Here is a 23,415-nt window from a genome sequence, read left to right as displayed (position 1 = left end):
GTGTGGATCTAGGTGTTTTGTCAGGTAAGTGAGTGTTTTGTAAGGGATTTGAGTGGGGGTTAGAGTGTGTTTGAGTGTGCTGATATGTTTGATGTGTGTGTGAGGGACTGGAGAACGTGCGTCTGAGTTTGTTTTTGTTTCCTGTTCGTGTGATCTTGGAGTTAGTATACATAAGTAGGGGGTGTGGGGGTCGCAGGGGGGGGGCTTGCTCCCCTGCTTATGTGTGTATGAGTTGTGTATGTGTGCAGTTTTTGTTTATGTTGTGATGTGGGTGTTGTGGTGTATGTATGGTGTAGTGTATGCGGTTTGTTTGGTGTTTTGAATTTCGCGATTTTGGGCTCGGGGTTTTGTAGTTTCGGTGTTTTCTGGATTCGGTTTCATAGTTTCGAGATACTGAAATTCGATGTTTCAGTATTTCGAGATTATGAAGTGAATATATATATATATATATATATATATATATATATATATATATATACATATATATATGTATGTGTGTTTATGCGTGTGTATTCATATATATCAAATACGTCCGTCATCAAGATGCTAAATATCAATGTCTTTACATCGAAACCACATACACTAACAAGCAACCATGCATGCACCGAGAAGCAGCCTCAGTGTATGCAGCCCCCCACCCCCAAACAAACAAAACATTTTTTTGCACGGGTCACCCTGCGTTCCCCCACACTCCCTACTAATTACATACACTAACCCTGAAATTGCACATACAGGGGTAAGGGCATATTCTCAAACCCTGGAAATTGTTTGATCTCAGATACCTGTTAACCAGCTGTTTAGTCAATCATAAACGGTCATCTAATCAACTGTCAACCAAACACATACTCGACCAGTGGGATGGGACCCATATATTTATTTTATGAACATAAATGTGTGTGTGTGTGTGTGTGTGTATATATAAGTATATACAAAAATATATGACACAGAGGTCAAGGAGCTACTGCCTTTACAGAATGATATGGTTAATAAGGAGAATATAGGTTCATAGGTGTGTACTAAGCTAATGGCCCTGGAGCCTTTACAAACCTAGCCCATAGGATTACTCTGGCATTGTGCCACCCAACCTTAGTTCCCAGTGCCTCTGTCAAGTAGAGCCACTGGAGTGATCCCCGGGGTGAATTTTCTATTTCCCATCCACTCATCAAGATTTCTCTTGAAGTGGGCCAGTGAGGTGCTCTGATTGACATGTATGGGAAGTCTGTTCCATAGCATGGGCAGTCTCTGGGTTATGAACCTGTCCCTCCAGCAAGTTACATTGATTGTGGTAATGAGGTCCAGGTCTCTGAAGCGTGTCGTGCAGAGGGATTGGGATTTCTTTAGATGTAGCATTTCTAACAGAGCTGGGACAGGCATGGCTTTGTAAGTCAAGCAGAGATCGCCTCTAAGTAGGCGATATGATATGAAGGATCAGAAGCACAAATTAAGACGAGAAGGTTCCTCTCTGATAATCTGTGTTTGATCATAAGAACAAGGCAGGAGTCCTCTTTTCCCTTAGTTATTTCTTTTATTTTTAAAATTGTTAGCAAATAAGAGATTCACAAAGTCAAGGATATAACTGGTTTGGTAATTAAAAGTAGCTTTACTTGCTTACTAACTACAGTGAACAGGCAAAGAAAAAAAGAGTAAGGGAGTGCTAAGTGAAAGACCAACTTTAGTGACGATTTTAGTAGAGTCTAGAACAGATGATGCTGTTAAAAAAGTCAAAATTAGTAGGTGTATAAAATACTGCATGACAAATGTAACAGTCTATCCAAGGAGGTTAGAAAATTTCCAAAGAGAGAATGGAAAGGCAATGTACAAAGGAACAATGGGAAAAAAATCAGGCTCCCAAGTATGCAAAAGAATCTAGAAGCTTTAGAATATTTTTGCATGGCATATCCCAAGTAGATTTCAGAGGATTTTCCTCAGGTAGCAAATGCAAAAGATGTGATGGGGATGAAGAAAGTAATGGAAACGTGTTTTTTGGGAATATAATGAGTTGGCAGATTAAAAAGCAGTAACTAAGGAAATTACTCTTTTGATCTGGGAAATACTGTCTGAATTGCCTAGTTATAGTAAGGCCTTACTAAGTTTAATGTTACTGGCTACTGAAAAAGCTTTGTCCTCCTGCACCTAGTTCTTATGTGTGCTAAACCTACCCTTAACTTGAATCCTGTATATTGGGGAATTAAACACCCTTTCCTTAACAGTACCATCAAACACAAAAACATATGCTAAATGCATCTATCCCCTTCACTAGCTCTTACTCGAACCGCAACCCACAAATACTTGGGTACATAAGCTCATCCCCAATGCCAAAACTTTTGTTAGAAACAAAGGTTTTAGTATTAGTACCCAAAACCCACTTACCTTACATATGATTTTTAAGAGGTTGACAATTGCTGACTCGACAATTGACCGTCTGACTAACACAGACAGCAAAACATTTGTCAACAAATCATATGTTTGAGGAAATAAATTACACCCCACTATGTGACTATACATTAGAATCAGGGGTCAAATATTTCTGTTTTTCAATGCATTACTGGTTGACTTACATAATACAGTCATGTCTGTATTACATAAATGTTGCTCATAGTTCAATACTTAACTTACATGTATAAAATACAAATAGTGTGTGGGTTCACATGTATCTCTATAGGACAACTGGTTTAATACTCAACAAATCAAACTATAAAGCACTTGAGAAAAACTGCTCGCAACACAATCTTTAAAAAAAAAAAAACAACAAAAAACAAAACATAAAACATTACCCCCACTGTTCCACAATCTTGCCTACAAAAAAAGGTGGCGATGTGGGCTTTTTTCCTATGCAACAACTTTACTTCTCGAATATAAATGACACTCCCATACATGTATATAAATTCTGTATGTATTATAACAACATTGCTCACAATTCTTCAAAGTTAGGCCAGGCTTGGCTAACATATTAGCATATTTTTTCATAAACCAGCGGAGGACATATTTTTGTGTCACTAAAGTTCCTCGCAGTGTGCAGAGCAAATTCTGCTCTTCTTTTTTCTTTACGTTGTCTGATTGACAAACAAGAGTCAAACTCAGCCTATATCAGTTCTTTGCTTACTTTATCTGACGGTTGTATGCATTACACACTGCATTTTTCTTCTGAAGTACTTATTTGCTGAGAGTAATTGCTGTGATGCTTCCTGGTCATGTGTAATTAACATGTCTCATTTCTGGATGACGGCATCAGCGGTACTGTTTACATATTTGTAAAAAGTTCCCAGCCATTCATGATGGACAGAAGCTAAAAAGTGAATTACTATGGTCTTCTTGTGCAGAGATAAATGCCTTTCACTCGACTCTGGCATGTAATTACTGATGTGTGTGTGTACTTACTCTAAACTGTTATCATGTACACACCAAATGCAGAGACAGTAAGTACTACTGGCATCGCCCATTACAACACATTCATTAGCTGGTAACAGAGTACTATAATTCACATATACCAATGCCTTCCATACTACTCCATCCCAGCAGTACAAGAAACTGCCCTTGCCTATCAATGGAAATCATATGGAGCTGAAAAGGGAAGGAACAGGTCCTGCCATACCTGAAAATAATCCATTCAACACATTTACCAGTGTATCAAGGCCATCTTCTAATAAAAATGTCAGTCTTCATACCTGAAAGAAACTGACTTTTCAAGACTAATGCTTCTAATTACTGCCAAGATAAAGATTTCTCTGATTACATGGAGGCAAGAGATGAGGTTGCTGATATTGATGAAAAAGACAAAAGAAGGGAATCAATGAAAGATGGTACTGACTTTTTCTTCTACAAGACGGTGATAAGGAAAATATTATCTGCAGCATTAAGATATTTCAATCATGGAGATAAAGCCACTGTGCTCCACTGTTGGTGATGAGGAAGATGGCCTCAAACTTGTGGAGATTAGGTGCAGTTGCACTGGTAAGGAAGATGGTGTTAATTTTCTGGCCATTCCATAGTGGAGCCACAGAGAGTGAAGATGAGCAACGATGGTCCATTCACTGCATCCATCCACTTCAAATTACTGTGTTGCATGGTCAGTCAAAGGACCATTTTGATTCTGTGAAGAACCCAAGTCACCTAACAAGCCAAGCACAGAATTACATGGCTGCAAAAGGTGCAATTATAACAACAGGAAACTACCAAGCTCTGTACTGCAATTATTTGATAAACTGTGTTTGGTGATCTTCACTTCTTGGTGATCCAGTGTTCTGTGGTGATGATGAAGCACCTTCTCTGGTGATGCATTTGAAGCATTCTTCTAGTGGCAACAGAAAATACCCATCAAGCAACAACATACAGGAAACGCATGTCAAAGTAGCACAATCACGGTTAGGGCATATACCACCTTCACTGCATAAAACACTGGACCTAAGTGCCAGTCCCACATCCGTATGTGAATGGATAATGAACTGCATCATGTGGAACCCACAAAATACAAGGCCTCAGACTGTAACAAGTCATATTTCAGAAATCTCTTGTTCCCAGAATTGCCATACACAAAAATTCTGGAGGAGACCAACCACTACAGTTTGCACTGTCAGCATGCTGTCGTACTTCTAGATCCACGCCTGACACTAGTCAGTGTAGATGACATTAAAGCACTGTCTGCAGTCTATATCTGCATATCTCTGTTATGTCTGCCCAAGTACAGGAAGTACTGGGTCATGCATACTTTGTAAGGTAATTACCTCATAGGAAAGATAATGCTCTATATGAGGTTTGAAAAAATCCACTGGGATTTTCAGTTGATTGACAACCCCACCAACCCACCCAAGGGACAGCTTGACTATGATAAACTACACCCCATGTAGTCTGTTATACATATGCTTCTTAAGGTCTTTAAGACTCACTATAATTTTCAAAAAGTTTTTTTTTTTTTTTTTTTTTTTTTTTTTGTGAATGAGGCACTGTGGCAAATTATGGTCATCTTCCTTCCAAGATTTCAAACCAGCCAAGCCACAGAAGTATGGTGTGAAGGTGTGGATGCTGGCTGATGTCCACAGTGGATACAGGAAGGAAGTAGGAAAACACCAGAAGCTGGGCTTGCACATCATAAAGCAAAAGATCACACTAAGGATTTGATAGGGAAATGTTAGCATGTTCACTACAACATTGTAAACATCAATCAGTCTGGCCAAAACATTACCTAAGCACAGAATTTATAGCTGTGGGAGTATGGACACAACTATGCTGAATGACAACTTGACCACAGCATGGCTACAAGGGAAACGCTAATGGGGAAATATCATTTGTTTGCTGTCAACACACTTAGACACCAATAAAATGCAGGCCACCATGTAGAACCAATGTGCAGAAATCCTGTTTTTCACAACTGCATGCCAATATTCATTAGCAAATGTGGACAAAGTTCCATGACGAGCTGTCAAACATCCAGTTTTATACTGTACTAGAAAAGAAGTGCTCCTGAGAAGACAATGAACAGTCCACTGTACAGGGGCCACATTAAAATGTGTAAAGGTCAGTGGTTTGGATGGCTGTCTTTCAGAAAGAAGTGCTCAGAGCCATCAAAATGCTGTTATGGCATGTGACACTAACTTGTGCAATGACTGCTTTGTAGTATCCTATAACTAGGAACAGTCTGATGGCTCATTCTATGCTGCCATAACGTTAAACCAGCATTATGTGCAATGCAGACATCCATGTCATATGTATGCATTGCAAATATTATTTGACATGGCTGCATTTTGCCAATAGTGAAAATAAGAATACATTCTGTAATCTGTAAGTTGTAATGCCAACACAGGGGTAATGAACTGCATTTTAAGCCACACTGTCAGGAAACAAAATACTAAAAGATTAGAAGTTAAGGCCAAGGTCATATTTTGCCACAGTTATCATCAGACAAGTAAACAATGAAGGCAGTATATGTTGCTCCCCCTCCACATCACCTTTAATTTCATGAAGGAAATACAAGCTACTAGTCAGTTTTGTAACTTGTACACAAACTAAGGAAGTGACACAGCCACAGCTATACAGTGCTACTATAGGTATGGTAATGGGCACTTAGACTGAAGTACACACAAGTTACAGAAGTCATAAACTGCTACAGGCATGGGTGAAACACAGCGGAACTGAGGTGCACTTATCTGACAAAAGCCATATGCTATGGGTGACAGCACAGAACTAAAAGGTCATATACTAGTACACGTACGAGTGAAACATAACAAAGGCCATACACTAGTACTGCTATGGGTAAAACATAGCCATAGATTAATTTTGATCTAAAGTAATGAACATATTGTATAAAGACACATAAGTTTATATGGCACTTCAAGCTATCAAATAAAAGCTTCCACAATGCTTGAAAGCGTCTCGCTGACACCTGGAAATTAACTATCAATACTCTGCAGATATTTACATTTTTGTAGCGATAAAATATGCTAGTATACATAAATATGTTTACATAAATACAAAATACAGTGTCTCCTTGGAAGCACTGCTGAACAGCATTTCAAAGGCCCAGTCAGCTCTCAGGTCACAGATAGCTCCTGACTCAAAGGGAAAGTCAGCAAGTTAGCTAACATGACTCGTTTTCATGAGAAACTACGAAAAATGTGCAACATTAATACTTATTCTAACACCTTAACCCAGAATAAGTTTATATGGTACTTTATAGTACTAAATGAAAGATGTAACACTTTAAAAACTTCTGATAACTGGTGTCCATCTACCAAGGCTTTGCAGATATTTATGTGTGTTTAACAATAAATTATGCAGACATGTATAAACATCCCATTTATGTGTATATGTCAGACAATGTCCACTTGGAAGCATTGTGGAATATCATTTTACAAGCTCAGTCGGCACAAAGGTCAGAAATGGCTCTTAATCCAAATGGGGTGGTCAGTAATCGAGAAAACATGCTTTTCAGTAATAATTAATATAAACCACTTGTTAATAGTGTGAACTAGACATTGTTTAAATAGTACTTCATGATATCAAAAGAAAGCTTACATAATGCTGGAAAAGCTTTGCACTATATTTGGTGTCTAACTAGCACTGCTTCCCAGATAGTTATTTGTCAGTGAAATATGAATGAATATCACATTAGTAAACATATCAAAACTGGAATGATATCAACAAAACTGCATTGCAGCAAATTAATGTTCACATCTGCAAGAAAAAAAAGATCCTTGTAATCGTAAAGCTCTATCTATTATCTTTACATAGATGTTAAAAATAGCTGGTATAATTTAAGTAACAAAACATTTTATAGGTTCATAGCAGTTTACTAGGCTAAAGACTACAAGGGCCTTTTTAAGCCTAGCCATTTATCCCAAATCTCTGACAATTTCTGGTCCCCTTGATAAGTGTAAGCAGGGGCTTGGGAGATGAAACATTTACAATCAAGGGTTTGGGAGATGAACCATTTACAGGCTGCCCGTGTCCATTCGAGACATAGGTACGTACCAAACCAGGGATGAATTTTCTGTTCCCCATCCAAATTTCCAAGTTACACTTGAATTGGGTTAGGGAGGAACTCTGTTTCAAATGTATGGGGAGCCTGTTCCAGAGACAGGGTAGTCTCTGGGATACATACCTTTCTCACCTGCAGGTCCTATTTATATCACAGGCAAGGTTTAACACTTTAGAATGGGTAATTCTGGTACTGTTTGTTTTGGGGATATGCAGGAGGTTCATCAGAGTGGGGTCTGACAGTGGTCTGTATCCCAGGCATAGATCTCTCCTCAACAGCCTGTAGGAGACAGAATATAGGGATAGGGCCTTGAGGCGGTCTGGACAGGACATGTTAATTACGCCCTGTATTCTTTTAGTGAGGAATGTCTGTGGTTGCTCCAATTGTTGGATATGCCGGGTAAGGTACATACCAAAGGGGGTACTATATTCAATGATAGGTCTGATGAATGCTGAATACAGTGGAACAATGACCTCCTTGGACCTAGATGCCATACCTCTGCTTATAAGTTGCACAACATAGAATGATTTCCTCACTACTGTAGGCACATGATGGTGAAATGCTAGACTGCTGTCTATGTGTGTCCCCAAATCCCTTACTAAAGGGTGTGCTGCCAATATGATAGTGCGTTATTACTTTATATAAAATCAGAGACAGTATTTCTAGTTACCTACAAAGTATGCAAGATGAGAACAAGCAGATATGACTATCTCACAAAACTATTCAGTGTCATAGCTATCCTCAATGACTGGGATCGCCACTGGACATTCTAGTCAGTGAGGTTTGGAGTGCCACATACACATGCAGTACTACGCTGGAGAAGTCTATGTAAATCACCTTTCTGGCCTGCTGCCCAGTAACTCTACTTATACAGTTTGGAAGTTACAGAAATCTGAACTCTGCCTGGGGAGGGTAGCGTTCTAAAAGTACTAAGTCTGAGCAACATCCTTTTGGCTCGTACATATCATAGTATTATAGAATACTAGGCTAATACAAAAAGGGGCCATTTTAAGCCTAGCCAAGGAGATAAGTCATGTTGTGTGTGTGTATGTGGGCAAGCACTGGGACAGTGCACGACTGAATCACACAGTGCTTGTGTGTGAAAGGACATGATTTTTGTCTCTGTCTTGGAATGAGGGAAAGATTTGGGCCTGTGTGTGCTAATCTTGGAACCTGAACTATAATGCAGTTAGTAGTGCCACCCTGCACAGTTCTTTCACAGAACTGCTTGCTGACCGCAAGGATGCATAGCAGGACTACTCTTGTTTTAGTTTTTCTATGCCCCCTTAAACCTTGTCTGATGGCTTTCCAAATAAGATTTCAGTGGTCACTGGTGCATCCATAAGCTGTATCTCCACATCTTTGGGGTATGCCTCTCTTCACAACTAGATACTTCTTCAGACGAAGATGGTAGAGATGCAGTAACTACAGCACTGAGTGCTTACTTCAACATTTGCACTCCTACCCCCCCCCAAAAAAAATATACTGTGTAGCTGCACACTTCCCGTGTATGACAGTTTATTTTAAAATTTTAAGTTACCCTTTGCTTCCCTAGGAGGAAGAGGATGAATATTTTCTTGTAAATGGTCATATATAAAGATCTAGCAAGAAACTGTATAAGCTAAACAGTACAATAGCCCTTAATGATAGGCAGACACACAGATGGCAGTGGTAGTGAAGTCTTTCTCATTATACCTGCCCATAATTCCAGATTCTTTATTAAATGAGAGGAATGGTAATTAACAGCCCTTCTTTGCCGGTGGCCAAAAGACAAGGATATAGCTGTTGGGCTTGTCTTTTAAGTTACTAGAATGTGTGTGTTTGCTTTTGTTTACTGTTTGTGCGATCTCTGAGTTAGTATGTACATATATATATATATATATATATATATATATATATATATATATAGGGGTGGGTGTGGGGGGGGCGCAACCCCTTACATGGAGGGTGCAGGGGGGGTTGCCACCCTGCTTATTTGTGTTGTAGGTTTGTGGATGTGTGTTGCTTTGTTTCATAGGTTCATACTAGGCTATCTGCCCTGGGGCATTTATAAGCCTAGCGCAATTATGTTTGGCTTACGCCACCCCTTGATTTGAGTATACTGTGCCCTTTTTAAAGTTTAGTTTACTGTGCCTCTGTCTAATAGTGACACAGAAGTAATCCTCGGGACAAACCTACGATCCCCCATCCACTCATCAAGACTCTTCTTGAAGAGAGTCAGTGAGGTGCTCTGCCTAACATGAATTGGAATTCTATTCCAGAGTGAAGGAAGCCTCTGGGTTATGAATCTGTCCCTCCAGCATGTTCTATTTATTTCTGTGCTGAGGTTCAAGTCCCTTGAGCGTGTGGTTCTAAGGGATTTAGATTTACTGAGGTGGAGCATGTCTATTAATTCTGGGCTGGACATAGCTTTATATGTCAGGCATAGATCGCCTCGAAGTAGGTGGTATGCAACTAAGTAGAGCTGGAGCTTTTTAACCGAGCAGCATATGGCATCTGTTTGAGTCCCTTGATCCTCCTGGTGAGGTACTTTTGGGGTCTTTCTAATTGCTGCAGGTGTCGGGTAAGGTACATCCCAAAGGGGGCATTGTATTCTATGATGGGCCTGATGAGGGATGAATAAAGGGGCACGATTACCTCTCTTGATCTAGATGTGAATCCTTTCATAATGAGGTGGGCTATGTAGAAGGTCTTTCTAACCACTTTGGCAATGTGGTTGTCAAAGGAGAGGTTGCTATCAACGTGGGTCCCCAGATCCCTAATTACTTTCTCTGTACTTAATGGGTTACCACCTATATGGTAATTTGTGGGCACATTGTTTTTGCCAAAGGGTATGACTATACACTTTTTGGCATTTAGCTTTAGACCATGGCTCTGGCACCAGTTATCCGTCTCTGCGAGACCTTTTTGAAGGATGTTTGTGTCAGCTGGAGAGTCGATTATGGCGCACAGTTTGCAGTCATCTGCGAACTTGGTGAGCCATAGTCCTCCCACGTTGGCCTGTACCTCAGAAAAGTAAATACCGAACAAGAGAGGTCCCAGGACAGAACCTTGTGGGACGCCACTTGTGACTGGTTTCGAGTCTGACATGGCTCCAGCAACTCTGACTTTGTGGGTTCTGTCTTTGAGCCAGTTTGCGACCCATCTTGTGACATAGGGGTTTATATTTAGGCTGGATAGCTTATCTATGATGCCCGAGTGGGGTATTGTGTCAAATGCCTTTGCGAGGTCCAGATAGGCTGTGTGGACTACCTTCTCTTCATCTATGACCTTGGTGACTGTTTTGAAGAAGTCGACCAGGTTCAAAAGGCAGAATCTGCCCTTGACGAAGCCAAATTGGGTAGGATCTAGTGTCTGTAGGTCCCCAATGTCTTTGTTTATGAGTTCCATGATGATCCTCTCCATAGCCTTGCAGACTAGGCTAGTCAGGCTTATGGGGCGATAGTTTCCATGGTCCGCAGAGGCGCCACCTTTGTGGAGTGGGACCACTGTTGCTGTACGCCATTCTTTGGGCACATATCCTGTAGTGAGGCTGAGATTGTACAGCAGTTTTACTTGAGGGATTAGTTCTTCTTGGAGTTCATGTAGGACGCAACTCGGGATGCCATCTGGTCCCATGGAAGCAGTGTTTTTTGCTTCGGAGAGGGCGGCCTTCACCTGAGCATCAGAGATGTTTGGGAGGCTGCAATCTGCTGGGATAGATACTTGTTCTTTTGGGGGGGAGGGGGTGGAGAAGTTTGCACTGAACCCGTCTGCCAGGAGATTGGCGATGTCTGTGGGTTCAGTGTATTTTTTGTCGCTTAGAATCAACTCAGAACAAGTCTGGGAGTTGCATCCCAGGTTCCTAACATAACTGAAAAAGCCTTATGATTGTCTTTAGTGTCCTGTGCAATTTTTCTCTCGAAGCTGGCCTTGGAGGATTTTATGAGGGATCGTAATTTTTTGCTAGTACTGATCAGAGATGCCTTCCCTTTTAGGGATTTTGCTCTATCATGTAATAGCTTCCTCCTTCTGTTGTACAGTTTATTTATGGCTGGGGTCCACCAGACTGGACGCCTGCCTTTGGATGATTGGGTCTTGATTTTGTTTGGGATAGCATGATCCATGCATTCCTGGAGATGTCCGTAGAATCGTTTATATAGGATTCTGCAGTTTGGGCCATAGTTTCCACTGGCCCTGGGGCCTTGAAGGATTCCACTTCGGTTTTGAGAAGTGTGAAGTTCGCTTTTGAGAAGTTTTTCACTGTGGTTTTCTGGGCTGGGTGTGGGGTCGGGATGTGGATATCCAGTGAAATTAATTTATGGTCTGATCTTACCAATGAGGGATATACTTCTGGTATGGAGCATAGAGTCCCCATGTTGGTAATGATCAGGTCTAGTATGTTTTCCCCTCTTGTGGGAGTGGTGACTAGTTGTTCCATAGCATTTTGTTGTGATGTGGGTGTTGTGGTATATATGTGTGGTCTGGTGTGTGCTGTGTTTTAGGTGGGTTGAATTTCACGTTTTTGGGCTTCGTGATTTTGGTGTTTCAGTGTTGTGTGGATTCGATTTCATGGTCTCGAAAAACTGAAATTCGAGATTTCAGTATTTCGAGATTATGAAGTGAATCCATACACACACACACACACACACACATCTTTGGGGCTACCTGACTTTGTTGAAATCCCATATTATCGAAAATCTTTGTTGTTCTGCTGCTTCGATGATGTAGGAGTTCGATATTTTGAGTGTCGACAAACAGATTCGATAATATGGGATTTCAACAAAGTCAAGTACACCCCCCCACCCACACATATATTATTAGACACCACCCCACACACACTTCCTTTTTGGGGAAGAAAGCCTAAGGTAAGCCATTCAGAAAATTCACCCATTTATTTCATAGGCTGAAGACTGTGATAGGGCATTACACTAGTCTCAGTCCAGTCCTAAAGCAGAATCTATCGGATCCATACTGATAAGCTGGAAGGGAATCTTTTCGGTTTTCTTTTGTCCTGCCTTACCACTAAGTATGTAAGAGAAGGTTCTAAGTTGTTAAACTGAGCTACTATGAAAGTGATCACTCCTAAACCATATATCCATACAAATTGTTTGCAGTCAAAATGTCTGACTGGGGAAAGCCAGGATGTGAAGGGGTGGATACCTGTTCTGGAAGAATAACCTCTTTCTTTTGCAAAGACCCAAAAATTTATTTCAGTACTTCTGCAATGACACACAATCATTCTGACGGGAAATCAGCTTGTAAACTAGGGTTTTTCAGTTGTTGCCTCAATTTATGCCCGTTTCTTAACTGATCTTTTTCTCTCTCCTCCTCTCCTCCATTTTCCTTCTTTAAGAAGTATCCTTAGACCTAAAAAAATTGTCTTGCTTTTTTGGGAGGGGAGTTAATTTTTTTAAACTTTTTGTTAGTTAAATATGAAGACAGTGCTTTCAGTGTCCTCAACTTGGCAGCATTATTAAATTATAAACAAAGCTCAAGACTATATATTAAGATTAGGTCATTTGTCTATTATTGTCACATTTGTTTGTACGTTTGGAAGGGAAAGACGTATCCCTCCTGTTAAGAAAAACATCATCGTAATGACTAAACTGCAAAGTCTATGCAAATCAACACAACAGCAATTAAGAGAGTAACTGTCAAATGACTAATACTGTATTCATGAAGCAAATATAGCCAAGTGACTATGAACTGAAGACAGTACATAATGAAACTTCTTATTTATTGGAGCCTTACTCCATAGAATGTCAGTACTTAAGAAGGCAACAGGCCAGTTATCAGCTTTTTCAAGGAAGAAGACAGCTGTGCAAACAAAAGACCAGACCAATGCATATTTACTAGCAAGTAAACTGGGAAGCCCTTAGACAACAACCCTTGGAAGATGCTATTTAAATCTTTGAACAGCACTTTCCTAGATAAACTGAACTGCCATGCACCCCCCCCCCCCGAGAACAATTAGAGTAAAAGCCAACTATGCAACTTGGCTAACTAAGGAATGCAGACCCATAATAATATAAAGAGATAACGCTTGGGAACAGTATCATAAAAACAAATCACAAGCCTCAAAACTTTCATTTCTACAACTGAGAAACAAGACAAAGAAATTAGTTAAACTTGACAAAATCAACTACTACCACAGTATTGAAATAAAGCATAATAATAACCCTCAAAAGTTCTGGGCTGCCATTAATAATATTTTACACCCATGTAAATCCACTACACCCAGCAAATCTGATACCATTGCAACCCAGTTCAACAGACACTTCACAGAAACCATCTTGGCCATCTCAAATTCCCAGAACACCCTCACCACCACCTCTGAACCTCTCATATCACAAAATGGCACCAACTCCTTTACATTACAACCAGTCTCTGTTAACACCATAAAAAACTACTTAAAAAACTAAAGCCAACCACATTAACAGCAGACAAACTCCCTGCAGACTTTTTGCAAATCGCAGCAGAAGTAACAGCATATCCTGTAGTCATTCTAATACACTGATCAATCTCTGAAAGCTTGGTACCTGATATCTGGAAAATCTCTCATATTATATTCTTACACAAAGGAAGTAATTCCGCCGAACATACTAATTATCGCCCAACTGCCATTCTATCACCCCTTTCTAAAATCCTAGAGTGAGTAGTTTACTCACAATTGACGCATTATTTAAACACACACACAAATTACTATCAGTCAACATGGCTTTCGTCCTTATCACAGTATTACTACGGCCCTAATGTCCTTCAGCAATACAGTGAATAACTATAGAAATAACAGAAAATTTGTATCTGCCATCTTCTTAGACCTTTCTAAAGCCTTTGACATGGTAAATCACAACAAACTTGTTAACATTCTTGCCACCCTAAGCCTTAGTGCTCCCTTGATTACCTGGTTTAAAAGCTATTTATCAGGATGCCAGCAGGCTGTTCAATGGCAAAATTAATTCTCCCCCCTTCTTCCAGTAACTCTAGGAGTTCCCCAAGGCTCCATCCTTGGGCCTCTACTGTTATCTCTCTTCACACCACAGTTATACAATACGCAGACAACTCCACAGTAATATGTGCAGCCTCCTCCCTATAAGATCTCCAGACCGTCACCCAAGACTCTCTTCCAGCTGCCAAAACATGGCCCACTAAACCTAACTCATTCTAAATCCCAATCAAACCAATATCCTTCTCTTCCACCCTACACAAACTCCCCCAACACACCAGTAACCCACACCAAACATCCAGGTGTAGAAATTGACAGCAGCTTAAAATTCGATATTCACATGTCTCTCACCAACTCATTACATGCAAGTAACACCTCCAGGTGCATTTGTAGTTAACTCCAATTGACGCCTCTGGAGGTCAAACATTGCTTGTTTATATTTCCATCAATAATTCCAAAAACATGACATGTACAAGGTTTTAAAAGATTTCATCTTCAAGCTTACACAATGGCAAACTCAACTGCATTAATATTTGACCTCTGTCTAGTGCAGGTAAATAGATATTAATTGACGTTTTTATATTAATTTATTTAGCTATAATTGTCACATTTTTCTAAATATCTCAACAACCAAGTAACACAGACAGAACTCCTTAATCTCATATTAAAGCTCTTAGCTAGATGAATACAATGCTGCTGGCAATATGTGTATTACTTGAATGGTTGCTGAGCTATTGTAAGTTGTTTACAAAACATTCCAAATGCAATAGTTACTGTGCTTACTATGACTTATAAACTTCAGTTTAAGACCTAGATCTGAAAGAATACTACCACTATAAAAATAGTTTGTGCTGAAGAGTTTGAAATTCATACCACTTTCATTATCACCTATGGTTCCAGAGATATGAACATTTGTTTGAAATGTGAGGACATAATTTGATTCTGTCAAAAGGATTAGGCTCCGCCCATTGGAAATTTCAGTGCAAACTTCCTGAGCTCCATTGGAGTGAATGAGTTAAGTACACAAAAAATAAATACGCTCTACAGAAACAAACAATTCCTGATCGCAAACACAAAAGCTACCATTGCTCGCACGCACCTCTTTTCAACACTCCTAAATGCCTCTTCAGTTTTAACCATCAGAAAAACTGATTTAGCTAAGCTTGAATCCTGTTATAATGAAATTGTCAGGTTTGCCACTGACTCCCCTTATAGAACACATGACAGTACATGTCAAACTACTAAACTGGCTAGAACTACCACAACTACTACTCTTTAACCAACTAACCTTTGCTCATAAAATCCTGCATCAACCAGAAAAAAACCTGCTCTACAGAATCTTATTTGACCACACATTAACAATGGTTCTCTACATTCCAGCAAAAACTTCTTCTAGAGATCTGTAAAGTAAACAACTCAGCCAGAGACTCACTTTTCTCAAACTTTGTTGCCAAAATATGGAATAAACTGCCACCTACAATAACCTCCGACTGCTCTACAGTACAATTCAAAAAACTCCAAAAGTCACATTTAACTGAAACTTGGCTCTGCTCTTGCACCTCTCCTGGCTAGTCTCTGTTACTTATATAACCTCAGAACTTACACCAATGCATGCTCTACTTCTCCCCTTCAGTATTTATATGGAATATATGCCATACTGACACTGCATATATCTGGGTTAACCTTAAAACGTACACTCCCACAATAACCCAACATGAAACATTATGTAATAGTGATACGTTGCAAAATTCCTCTGAAAATTAGCAACCACATTAGTATGCCAATCAAGTACATACTCTTCTGCAAACTGTCAACCATGTATGTTAGGCTAAAGGTTTTTTTTTTTGTATTTTTGCTTACTTTGTGACTAATTGCTGCAATTTTTCTGTACTGTTTTGTGTCTACTGTATTTTATTTTTAATTGGGGCTTTTCTCCCCGGGCCTCCACTGAAAAAGAACCTGTGTCCAGTCGGACTTTCCCGGTAATCAAATGTAAAATAAACAAATGAGTAAACCCAGATGTTATGGTGCACAGCTACAGTGACACCCCCCCCCCGTAAAATCAGGATGTTCATCGTGTTTCACTGTTGCAGTCATTACACTCGGGTTATCCTGCTGGCAGGCTACCCGCAGTCAGCCAGAATTCCAAAGTCTAGGTCCGGCGTCAGTTGCTGTCGCCTCTTCCCTGACGTCAGTGCGCCAGGGGTATAAAAGATGCAGCCAACGCCATTTTCTTCAGTCTTTCTTGCCGTGCGGTGCCCAAAGTAAAAGCAGTTCACAAGTGCCGGTCGGCCGACTCCTGAGATTTTCAAAATCGAATTTCAGAACCGAAGTCTTCAATAAAGCTAAGTACCCCATTGGGGAAACTTTTTCTTGCTCCAGACTGATGTCAGTAAAATTTAACAATTGTATTTCTTGTGGGAAGCAAATACCTCATAAGGACTTTCACTCTTACTGTATTCCTTGCCTAGGCCCTGACCACAACGTTACTAGTTGTCGCTTTTGTGCTAGATTCAACAAACGGACTATTAAGCATTGGTTTGATTTTGGTTTACATTACTTTGGCCGAAGGTTTAACTACATAATGCCGTCAGAACAACAGACGACTGGAATTCATAAAAAACGCAAAGACAAGGAAAAGGACAGGCATCCGAGGTCCAAAACCGACGACGAAGCCTCTTGTAGGCCAGTCGCCGGTTCTCAGTGAGGCGCTTTCGCAGCCCCTGACACCTGCTAACTCAGAGCCACAGGCCGTATCAGACTCCCACGTGGAGACCACCTAGGCCTCTGGAAATTCAAGGTATTGGGCCTGCGGAAACTATCCCCTCAGATGGGTCCGGAGCTGCTGAGCAGGCATTGGCTTCTGAGGGTGTTTTCAGACCTTCACAGCTTACTATTAAGTCCACTACAGCAGCCAAGGCAAAGTCAAAAACACCATTAAAGACAAGGAAACAAGTACAGCATTCTCCTGGACAGTCATTCAGGCGAAAGAAACAGATGCTTAAAATGGCCTAGGACCTAATTACTTTGATCAGGGGTTCCCTTCACCCTCCTGATAAAAGGCCTAGGCAAGACACTGACTATGACTCCTCTGACCAGGTTTCTATTTCCTCTGATTCCTCTTCAGATCAGGGATATTCTCTCCCTCCCTATGAGGACTCTGATGCAGAAGAATCTATCCCTTCAGCCTCTCCACCAGAGGATTATTCTTTTGAGGAAACATTGCACACCATGAGGGAGCATTTCCATTGGGAGAGCCAGGATTATTCAGAATCCAAGAAAAGGCTCAGAGACTTTCTTTTATTGCCTCAGCACAGACATCTGGCGATCCCCCCTGTGCTTGATATTGTTGATGGTGTTTTCTCTGAATGCAGTCTGTCTCCTGATTCTTTACTCCCTGCACCTGTCAAGCCAGACAAGTACTACAGGATCCCAGACTCTCATAAATTTCTTTATAAAAACCCTGCTACTGACCCAGAAACAATTTCTCAGCGTCCCAAAGGGGTTAAGGCTTCCACTGCAAAAAACCCTGTCCCCTCTGATAGGGATCTAGAGCTCTGGACAGATGGGGGAAAAAAGTTTACACTTCTGCTACTTTAGCTGTAAGGGCTTAAACTGCCAGTTGCACATGCTTAAATATCAACAGTACCTCATGTCTTTGTTAAAACAGAAAATGCTTACAAACTCGGAATGTCCTGACAATAAGGAAATGCAGGATTTATTGCATTCAGCTGAACAAGTGGGAAAGCATACTCTACAATGTGGTTTTGATTCATTACAGGCTTCTTGTAGAGCCGCAGTTACAGGCTCTGTCATTCAAAGGCATGCTTGGTTGAAAGAACAAAGTTTACCTGAACATGTTAAAGTAAAATTATTGGATGCTCCACTTTAGCATGATACTTTGTTTGGTGTTAAGGCAGAAGAGGTGTTAAAGAAAATGGAGGATAAAGCAAAATCAATGCAGACAGTAAAGGATTTCTTACAGGTCCAACCACCTAGGTTTAGCAGAAACCGGCCTTCAAAAAATTGGTCCCTTCCGGTGTCAGACAGGCCACAAAGAGGCAGATACAGACGCCCAAGAGGCAGATCTCAGCCCCAAGGCTCATACAGACCTAAACAATGGGGTGCTTCAGCCCCCAAAGGAGGAGAAGACAAATGACAACCTTATAGGAAACAGTCCCAATGACTTCCCTCTACAAATGCCAAGCACTTAACTTTTGGCAGCACCCTTAGGGGGAAAGCTAGCACTTTTCTCACAAAACTGGCACATGATCACCCAGGACAAATGGGTACTGAATATTGTTTCTCAGGGTTACAGGTTCCACTTTCACACCCTTCCAAAATCAAAAGGTATGCCGGACCTGCCACAAAACCAATGGGCAGAGGCACAAAAACAAATTTCTGGTCTAATGGACATGACAGTTATTCAAAGACTACCACAGCAAGAACAGGGACAAGGATTTTACTCAAGACTTTTCCTGGTACCCAGAAAGGACAAAGCCTGGAGACCAATACTGGACCTGTCAATCCTAAATACTTTCCTGGATGTTCCAAAATTCAAAATGTTAACACTGCAGCATCTCCTACCCATGCTGGGCAAAAAGGCTTGGCTAGTTACTTTGGACCTCAAGGAGGCATACCTGCATGTCCCAATCAGACAATCTTGGAGAAGATACCTCAGATTCATAGCTGGCTTAATGCATTACCAATTCTCTGCACTGCCCTTTGGCTTATCTACTGCGCCCAGGGTCTTCACAAAATGCCTGGCACCAGTAATTACATTTTGCAGACAAAAAGGAATTCAAATATATCCCTACTTGGACGACTGCCTTATTCAAGCAGACAGCAAGGACATTCTACTAAAGCATCTGGCGTTTGTAAAAAGATTATTAATTTGCCTAGGGTACACAGTAAATAAAAATAAATCAAAACTAGTGCCCTCTCAAGAGATAATATTCCTGGGTGCAAGCTTAAATACAACTGCCCAGATGGTTATCTCACGCCAGACAAGCAAAGGCAACTGACTCATTACTTTCAAATAATGGCAACAAAGACCCAGCTCCCTGCAAGAAAAATTCTGCAGGCCCTGGGCTTCATGGCATCCTGCATTCTACTAATTCCATATGCAAAACTGCATATGAGGAAACTACAATGGTATCTAAAAAGTGTTTGGACTCAAGATTGCCACAGCCTAGAAACAATAATAACTCAATTCCCCTGCCTGCAACAGGAGTTTCGATGGTGGGCACTGGCCTGTCACCACAAGGGACAGCCTTTCACCTTACCCACAGCCAGGCAGACAATAACAACAGATGCATCGGATTATGCCTGGGGGGTACACATGGCAGGAAAATGTACTCAGGGCATGTGGCCCAAGGAACAAATGCATCTTCACAGCAATCAAAAAGAGATGCTAGCTGTACAGAATGCCCTGACAGCCTTCAAGGATCTTCTACATCCAGGGCAACTATTACTAAAGAATACTAAAGAAAATGTGGTACATAAACAAGCAAGGGGGCACACATTCCTACCCCCTCTGCAGGCAAGCCATGACTTTGTGGAACACAGCACTGACCTATCAAGTACATCTGCAGGCACAATTTCTGCCAGGAACAAAAAATACACTGGCAGACGAACTAAGCAGAAATCTCATGGATCCTCACGAATGGAAACTAAATCCACAGGTCTTCAGCATGATAACAAGGAAATGGGGACATCCAGACATAGATCTTTTTGCCTCCCCTCACAACTGCCAACTACAGAGATTCTGCACAAGAACTTACCACTCACAAGCATGGAAAGTGGATGCTCTATCATTCAGCTGGAAAACCCTAACAGTTTATGCCTTTCCTCCACTGCCTCTTCTTCCCAAGGTGCTCCTAAAAGTCAGACAAGAGAAGCCAAGAATGATCCTGATTGCCCCAGACTGGCCACGCCAGCACTGGTACCCAATCCTAAAGAGGTTGTCTCAAGGCCCAGCCTGGCCTTTACCTCAAATTCCTCATCATCTGACTCAACAAAACAATCAGATTCTGCACAGTCAACTCAGAACCTTAAATCTGGCTGCATGGCAGATAATATAGCCAATCAGACCGCACCTCTCTCTAAAGCTGTTATGGATGTCATTTTAGAAGCCAGGAGGCCCAGCACTAGGAAATCTTATGCAGAAAAATGGAAGATATTCTGTGGTTGGAACCAGGCACAAGGACTCAAACCACTTGTTCCAAATATACCTCAGATTTTACAATACCTAGCTGAGATGCTGGACAAAGGCCTATCCTTCTCATCAATTAAGATCCATGCCTCTCCTCTGGCATTTCAGCTCATTACAATACGGAACCTCCTATTTTCTCTCATCCACTACTAAGACAGTACCTCAGAGGGGCAAAAAACATAAGACCCCCAAGAAGAGCACCAATACCTACTTGGGACCTCAATTTTGTTTTAGAAAAGTTCACACTGCCTCCTTTTGAGCCAGCCAATACAGCTGATATAAAATTCTTATCATGGAAAACTGCTCTGCTCCTAGCAATAACTTCAGCAAGAAGAGTCTCAGAGTTACAGGCATTAATGGCAGTGGAACCTTTCATCATTTTTCATCAGGACAGGGTCTCTCTAAGGACAAACCCAACATTTATGCCAAAGGTAGTATCCAGTGTGGCTCTTAACCAAACCATTCATTTGCCAACATTCTATCCAAATCCCCATAATAAAGGGGAGATACTTCTGCATGCTTTGGACATACACAGACAGCTACGATTCTACTTGGACAAAACAAAAGCTTTCAGAAAAACTGAGCAACTGTTTGTAGCTTATGCTGCAGGATCACAAGGAAAGCCCATCTCAAAGCAGACTATTTCAAAATGGATAGGACACTGCATTTGCTTCTGCTATTCACAACATGGCAAATCAGTGCCTAAGGGCATTAGGCCACATTCTACCAGAGCAGCAACCACTTCAGCAGCCTTCCTTAGAGGAATACCAACCAAAGACATTTTAGTGGGTGCAACCTGGAGTTCAGTGCACACTTTCACCAAGCACTACCACTTACCTCTCTACTCTAAATCCAGAGCAGGCTTTGCCACTGCAGTTCTGCAGGGCCTGGTAGCCTCTCCTAATCCTATTTAGGCCCAGCCACCCAACCTCGTCTTTGGGATTCAACCCAAGTGTAATGACTGCAACAGTGAAACACGATGAACATAGTACAGTTGTGTACCTACCATAAATGTAGATGTTCGAGTGTATTCACTGTTGCAGTCCAGGTTACCCACCCACCATCCCCCTTTTCTTTGCTGGGACTTTTCTGTACTTCTCAATTCTATACAACCTATATGGTGTATTTGCTTGTAGATGAAGGAAATGTTTATTTTACTACATGCATGCTTTTTGGCATAATTTTTCAAGCCTACCTATTTGGGGGCACCTGACATCTGGGGCAAGAAAAACTGAAGAAAATGGAGTCGGCTGCATCTTTTATACCCCTGGCACACTGACGTCAGGGAAGAGGCGACAGCAACAGACGCCAGACCTAGACTTTGTAATTCTGGCTGACTGCGGGTAGCCTGCCAGCAGGATAACCCGAGTGTAATGACTGCAACAGTGAATACTCTCGAACATCTACATTTATGGTAGGTACACAACTGTACTTTTTGACTGCATAGGAGATTTTCAGACTTTCTACTTAGGATTTTGGCACTATAAATACTCAAAGCAGGAGGTAGCCAATGATACTCATGCCCAAAGGTCCCTGTTCCATGCTCCTGGGTCTGGTGCTTCAGAAGCATTGTCCTAAGTTACACGAAATACTGCTGAACATCAAGAATGAACTTTACACCTGATTCAAATATCCGTCAGTGATGGGCTAGTTAGAAGATAATAGAACAGACACTTAACAGCACAGATGTGCTTTCATAATGACGGTGACAGAAAATGCCTGAAAAAACTTTTGGAAAAAGAAAGATAAAAAAAATGTAAATGTAAGAACAGACATTGAACTCAAAGGAGATGCAAAACAAGCAGAAATAGCAGTTAATAGCCTGACAAAACTCCCCAAGTCCCTGAATGTATGGCCAGTGGCATGAAAAAAAATAATGCATTGGTTTGACAGTTATTGCCAGTTATACAAGAATGCACACATGATGCTGGCATGAGTGGCCCCCTGTACATCTTTTCATGAACAAACAAGTGTACTTTTTCTGTGATGCATTATGAGCTCATACTTGTCCCCTGAAAAAGCAAGCAAATACAACAAAGAAACTTCTAAAAATGATATACAATTAAACAACATTGAACTGTTCAGTGGCAAGCACTCTGATGTGACACATTTACTTTTGTAAAACAAATAAAACAGCTTCTTACATAGATGTGTATCGAACACCCCGTTGTGCACGTATGCACTTGCAAGAAAGATACGCCAGAGCTACAAGCGAAAGAGTCAGCAAAATACCACCTATGAAACTTCCAGCATCAAATCTTGAACCTGTGTGGGTATCCTTCGAGGAAGTACTTGTGACTAAAAAAGAAAATAAAAAAATGTTCTGAACTGTGTGAGAAAACAAATAGCAAACAAAAAAACCCACCTAAAAAACATTATTATTAAAAGAAAATAACCAGTGTGGACCATTTAGATAGCAAAAAAGTAATATAACAACTAATGTACAAGGAACATACTTGGTTGGCGATGCTAACTGTCACAATATATAACTAAAATTACATGCAAATGTGCAAATGAAAAAAATGCAAGTCAAACAAAACATAACTACTGGGCATTCTAAACAGCCTTTCTCTTAGCTACATACCTTTTTTTCCAGAATTCAAGCAGTGGCCAGTGTGTGTGTGTGTGTGTGTGTGTGTGTGTGTGTGTGTGTGTGTGTGTGTGTGTGTGAGTGTAGATAGAGTGGTGTGTGTATACACACACACACACACACACACAGGTTTACTATCGTTATTTCGAAAGGCAAAACATTTGCCGTTCGAAACAACGAAAAGTTAAACCGAAACCAAACTTTTCGAATGT

General features: G+C 40.9%; 1 long non-coding RNA gene across 1 annotated transcript in view; it reads right to left on the bottom strand.

The window, feature by feature from the left end:
- Positions 1-23,415, bottom strand: part of LOC122802777 — a 192,094-nt gene that overhangs the window by 28,616 nt on the left and 140,063 nt on the right. The window contains exon 2 of the long non-coding RNA XR_006364977.1: positions 22,758-22,911. This is a non-coding gene — a long non-coding RNA (uncharacterized LOC122802777). The remainder of the gene's footprint in view (positions 1-22,757; positions 22,912-23,415) is intronic.

This window comes from Protopterus annectens, chromosome 5.part0 (genome assembly GCF_019279795.1).
Source record: "Protopterus annectens isolate FY-2018-M chromosome 5.part0, PAN1.0, whole genome shotgun sequence".
NCBI classification, from domain to species: Eukaryota; Metazoa; Chordata; order Ceratodontiformes; family Protopteridae; genus Protopterus; species Protopterus annectens.
The sequence above is the reverse complement of the archived record's forward strand: the minus strand, read 5'-3'. Positions and strand labels throughout refer to the sequence as shown.